This window comes from Oncorhynchus keta, unplaced genomic scaffold, assembly GCF_023373465.1.
Source record: "Oncorhynchus keta strain PuntledgeMale-10-30-2019 unplaced genomic scaffold, Oket_V2 Un_contig_5671_pilon_pilon, whole genome shotgun sequence".
Classification (NCBI taxonomy): domain Eukaryota; kingdom Metazoa; phylum Chordata; class Actinopteri; order Salmoniformes; family Salmonidae; genus Oncorhynchus; species Oncorhynchus keta.
The window spans coordinates 6,628-13,254 of record NW_026288431.1 but is presented as its reverse complement, the minus strand read 5'-3'; positions in this window follow the sequence as shown (position 1 = coordinate 13,254).

Genomic DNA, 6,627 nt, shown 5'->3' with positions numbered 1-6,627 from the left:
CTGGTTGGATGAATGAGTGACTGACTGGTTAGCTGAATGAGTTACTGACTGGTTGGATGAATGAGTTACTGACTGGTTGGCTTAATGAGTGGTTGTCTGAATGAGTTACTGACTGGTTGGCTGACTGAGTGACTGACTGGTTGGATGAATGAGTGATTGACTGGTTGGATGAATGAGTTACTGACTGGTTGGCTGAATGACTGGTTGGATGAATGAGTGACTGAATGAGTGACTGACTGGTTGGATGAATGAGTGACTGACTGGTTGGATGAATGAGTGACTGACTGGTTGGATGAATGACTGACTGACTGGTTGGATGAATGACTGACTGACTGGTTGGATGAATGACTGACTGGTTGGATGAATGAGTTACTGACTGGTTGGCTGAATGACTGACTGACTGGTTGGATGAATGACTGATAATAAAGTGGATGTTCCATATCATTCCGCCCTGTCTGTCATTAAGGTGTGGTGAATAGCCGTGTGCCATTTTGTTGTATTCTCTTACGCACCTACAGTGCCTTGCGTTTAAAGTTTGCCACAAGCCACCTGGGAGACACACCAAACATGTGGAAGAAGGTGCTCTGGTCAGATGAAACCAAAATTGAACTTTTTGGCAACAATGCAAAACGTTATGTTTGGCGTAAAAGCAACACAGCTCATCACCCTGAACACACCATCCCCACTGTCAAACATGGTGGTGGCAGCATCATGGTTTGGGCCTGCTTTTCTTCAGCAGGGACAGGGAAGATGGTTAAAATTGATGGGAAGATGGATGGAGTCAAATACAGGACCATTCTGGAAGAAAACCTGATGGAGTCTGCAAAAGACCTGAGACTGGGACGGAGATTTGTCTTCCAACAAGACAATCTACAATGGAATGGTTCAAAAATAAACATATCCAGGTGTTAGAATGGCCAAGTCAAAGTCCAGACCTGAATCCAATCGAGAATCTGTGGAAAGAACTGAAAACTTCTGTTCACAAATGCTCTCCATCCAACCTCACTGAGCTCGAGCTGTTTTGCAAGGAGGAATGGGAAAAAATTTCAGTCTCTCGATGTGCAAAACTGATAGAGACATACCCCAAGCGACTTACAGCTGTAATCGCAGCAAAAGGTGGCGCTACAAAGTATTAACTTTAATAATTTTGCACGCCCAATTTTTCAGTTTTTGATTGGTTAAAAAAGTTTGAAATATCCAATAAATGTCGTTCCACTTCATGATTGTGTCCCACTTGTTGTTGATTTTTCACAAAAAAATACAGTTTTATATCTTTATGTTTGAAGCCTGAAATGTGGCAAAAGGTCGCAAAGTTCAAGGGGGCCGAATACTTTCACAAGGCACTGTACTGTGTTAGGTAAGGTTAAAGTGAATACGACTGCAGTAAATCTGAAAAGGCATAGAAGGAGTTTGAAAAAACACTTAGTTTTCCATGTTGCCTGATTGATCATTTTTTATAAATGTTTATAGCTTTAACACAACACTATATTTTAGTAACCTTGATTTAACTAGGCAAGTCAGTTAAGAACAAATTCTTATTTAGAATGACGGCCTAGGAACAGTGGGTTAACTGGTCTAGGAACAGTGGGTTAACTGGTCTAGGAACAGTGGGTTAACTGGTCTAGGAACAGTGGGTTAACTGGTCTAGGAACAGTGGGTTAACTGGTCTAGGAACAGTGGGTTAACTGGTCTAGGAACAGTGGGTTAACTGGTCTAGGAACAGTGGGTTAACTGGTCTAGGAACAGTGGGTTAACTGCCAGTTCAGGGGCAGAACGACAGACGTGTACCTTGTCAGCTCAGTGATTCAATCTAGCACACACACACACACACACACACACCATGTAGACACACACACACACACACACACACATACATCCACACACATCCACACAGTGTCTGCAGTAGTAGGTGCCAGGGTACAATGAGGGATTGGAAGTAGTTTTTATTCGTATTTTCTCCGTTTTTCTCAGTGGAAGAAACCTTGCTTATTGCCCCGGGCCAACTGGAATGTTCCAACAGTCTCTAAAAAACATCAGCTGAATCTTTATTGAACTCATATTTCCTCTCTACTTCAGTCGACAGGGGTGTTTCTCAATACGCAAACTACCGGAGCTCTGACGGGGTGTTTCTCAATATGCAGACTACCGGAGCTCTGACGGGGTGTTTCTCAATATGCAGACTACCGGAGCTCTGACGGGGTGTTTCTCAATATGCAGACTACCGGACTCTGACGGGGTGTTTCTCAATATGCAGACTACCGGAGCTCTGACGGGGTGTTTCTCAATATGCAGACTACCGGAGCTCTGACGGGGTGTTTCTCAATATGCAGACTACCGGACTCTGACGGGGTGTTTCTCAATATGCAGACTACCGGAGCTCTGACGGGTGTTTCTCAATATGCAGACTATCGGACTCTGACGGGTGTTTCTCAATACGCAGACTACCGGAGCTCTGACGGGTGTTTCTCAATACGCAGACTAGCGTGCTCTGACGGGGTGTTTCTCAATATGCAGACTACCGGAGCTCTGACGGGGTGTTTCTCAATATGCAGACTACCGTGCTCTGACGGGGTGTTTCTCAATATGCAGACTACCGGACTCTGACGGGGTGTTTCTCAATATGCAGACTACCGGACTCTGACGGGGTGTTTCTCAATATGCAGACTACCGGAGCTCTGACGGGGTGTTTCTCAATATGCAGACTACCGTGCTCTGACGGGGTGTTTCTCAATATGCAGACTACCGGAGCTCTGACGGGGTGTTTCTCAATATGCAGACTACCGTGCTCTGACGGGGTGTTTCTCAATAGTCCAAATCAAAGTAGGCACTTTTTTTAGATCCATACATCATTTACATATTTGGAATTTGCATTTCAACATTTCAACCACGTAAAAAAAAAACGACAACGTTTAGAACGAAAGGTTGCTGGATCGAATCCCCGAGCTGACAATGTAAAAATCGGTCATTCTGACCCTGAACAAGGCAGTCAATCCACTGTTCCTAGGCCGTCATTGAAAATAAGAATTTGTTCTTAACGGCCTTGCCTAGGTTAAATAAAGGTAAAACATTTGAGCTGAAGCGAGAGAAAATATATTCTTCAGAATGAATGTTGCCCATTCACATCTCATATTGTTTCCTGACTACAATATTGCATCTTGATACCTGATCATTTTGGTATGTTTACCTGCCTACAATAACCATTGTCGTGTGTGGACATCACATCGAAGCCCATACACACAATAGAAGCCCATACACACAATCGAAGCCCATAGACACAATCAAAGCCCATACACACAATCAAAGCCCATACACACAATCAAAACCCACACACACAATCAAAGCCCATACACACAATCAAAGCCCACACACACAATCAAAGCCCATACACACAAACAAAGCCCATACACACAATCAAAGCCCATACACACAATCAAAGCCCATACACACAATCGAAGCCCATACACACAATCAAAGCCCATACACACAATCAAAGCCCACACACACAATCAAAGCCCATACACACAATCAAAGCCCATACACACAATCAAAGCCCATACACACAATCAAAGCCCATACACACAATCAAGCCCACACACACAATCAAAGCCCATACACACAATCAAAGCCCACACACACAATCAAAGCCCATACACACAAACAAAGCCCATACACACAATCAAAGCCCATACACACAATCAAAGCCCATACACACAATCAAAGCCCATACACACAATCAAAGCCCATACACACAATCAAAGCCCATACACACAACCGAAGCCCATACACACATACCCCATAATGACAAAGAGAAAACAGGTTTTTAGAAATGTTAGCAAATGTATAAAAATAAAAAAATAAAATCAGAAATACCTTCAGACCCTTTGCTATGAGACTTGAAATTTAGCTCAAGTGCATCCTGTTTCCATTGATCATCCTTGCGATGTTTGATTGGAGTCCACCTGTGGTAAATTCAATTGATTGGACATGATTTGAAAGGTGCACACCTTTAAAGGTGACACAGTTGACAGTTTGGAACCACCAGGACTCTTCCTAGAGCTGGTCGCCTGTTCAAACTGAGCAATTGGGGAGAAGGTCCTTTGTTAGGGAGGTGATAAAGAACCCGATGGTCACTCTGACAGAGCTCCAGAGTTCCTCTGTGAGAGAAACTCCCAGAAGGATAACCATCTCTACAGCACTCCACCAATCAGGCTTTTATGGTAGAGTGGCCAGACGGAAGCCACTCCTCATTAAAAGGCACAAACAGCCTGCTTGGAGTTTGCCAAAAGGCACCTAAAGACTCTCAGACCATGAGAAACAAGATTCTGAATTGGCCTGAATGCCAACATCTGGAGGAAACCTGGCACCATTGCTACGGTGAAGCATGGTGGTGGCAACATCATGCTGTGGGGATGTTTTTTAGCAGCATGGACTGGGAGACTAGTCAGGATTGAGGGAAAGATGAACAGAGAAAAGTAAAGAGAGATCCTTGATGAAAACCTGCTCCAGAGTGCTCAGGATCTCAGACTAGGGGCAAAGGTTCACCTTCCAACAGGACAATGATCTTAAGCACACAGCCAAGAGGAGGAGTGGCTTCGGCACAAGTCTCTGAATGTACTTGTGTGGGCCAGCCAGAGCCCGGACTTGAACCTGATCGGACATCTCTGGAGAGACCTGAAAATAGCTGTGCAGCGATGCTCCCCACCCAACCTGACAGAGCTTGAGAGGATCTGCAGAGAAGAATGGGAGAAACTCCCCAAATACAGTTATGTCAAGCTTGTAGCGTCATACCCAAGAAGACCTGAGGCTGTAATCGGTACCAAAGGTGCTTCAACAAAGTACTGAGTAAAGGGTCTGAAAATGTATTAAAAAAACAGATTTTCCTTTGTCATTATGGGGTGAAGTGTTTAGATTGATGAGGGAAGAAATTAATTTAATATTCTACAAATAAACACTATTGTGTTTTTTTTTTATGTTTTAAGATTTTTAGAATTTTCTTCTCAATTCAGAACCTAAAAAACATTTCTAAACATTGAACTCAGTCAGGGTTTCAACTTAGTTAGAATAGTAGAATACTGTATTTTCTAAATGTCGTTGTGCATCTGCAGTTTATTTTTCTCTTGCTATGTCAGTCATTGACAGTCACTCAATTAGCCCACGTTAGCTAAAATGTTTTAGATTGGTAAATTAATCTAGCGGCCTGCTATCTACATTTAGTAATCAGGGTCAAATTACCAGCTGCCCCCCACCCCTTACCGGCTGCCCCCCACCCCTACCACTTCCTTCAAGTGGTATAAACAGTGACATTTAGTCTTCAAGTGGTATAAACAGTAGACATTTAGTCTTCCTTCAAGTGGTATAAACAGTAGACATTTAGTCTTCAAATAAACAGTAGACATTTAGTCTTCCTTCAAGTGGTATAAACAGTAGACATTTAGTCTTCAAGTGGTATAAACAGTAGACATTTAGTCTTCAAGTGGTATAAACAGTAGACATTTAGTCTTCCTTCAAGTGGTATAAACAGTAGACATTTAGTCTTCCTTCAAGTGGTATAAACAGTAGACATTTAGTCTTCAAGTGGTATAAACAGTAGACATTTAGTCTTCCTTCAAGTGGTATAAACAGTAGACATTTAGTCTTCAAGTGGTATAAACAGTAGACATTTGGTCTTCCTTCAAGTGGTATAAACAGTAGACATTTAGTCTTCCTTCAAGTGGTATAAACAGTGGACATTTAGTCTTCAAGTGGTATAAACTGTAGACATTTAGTCTTCAAGTGGTATAACTGTAGACATTTAGTCTTCAAGTGGTATAAACTGTAGACATTTAGTCTTCCTTCAAGTGGTATAAACAGTGGACATTTAGTCTTCAAGTGGTATAAACAGTAGACATTTAGTCTTCAAGTGGTATAAACTGTAGACATTTAGTCTTCCTTCAAGTGGTATAAACAGTAGACATTTGGTCTTCCTTCAAGTGGTATAAACAGTAGACATTTGGTCTTCCTTCAAATAAACAGTAGACATTTGGTCTTCCTTCAAGTGGTATAAACAAGACATTTGGTCTTCCTTCAAGTGGTATAAACAGTAGACATTTGGTCTTCCTTCAAGTGGTATAAACAGTAGACATTTGGTCTTCCTTCAAGTGGTATAAACAGTAGACATTTGGTCTTCAAGTGGTATAAACAGTAGACATTTGGTCTTCCTTCAAGTGGTATAAACAGTAGACATTTGGTCTTCCTTCAAGTGGTATAAACAGTAGACATTTAGTCTTCCTTCAAGTGGGTATAAACAGTAGACATTTAGTCTTCCTTCAAGTGGTATAAACAGTAGACATTTGGTCTTCCTTCAAGTGGTATAAACAGTAGACATTTAGTCTTCCTTCAAGTGGTATAAACAGTAGACATTTGGTCTTCCTTCAAGTGGTATAACATTTGGTCTGTTCAGACATTGAGTCTTCCTTCAAGTGGTAACAAACAGTAGACATTTAGTCTTCAAGTGGTATAAACAGTAGACATTTGGTCTTCCTTCAAGTGGTATAAACAGTAGACATTTAGTCTTCCTTCAAGTGGTATAAACAGTAGACATTTAGTCTTCAAGTGGTATAAACAGTAGACATTTGGTCTTCCTTCAAG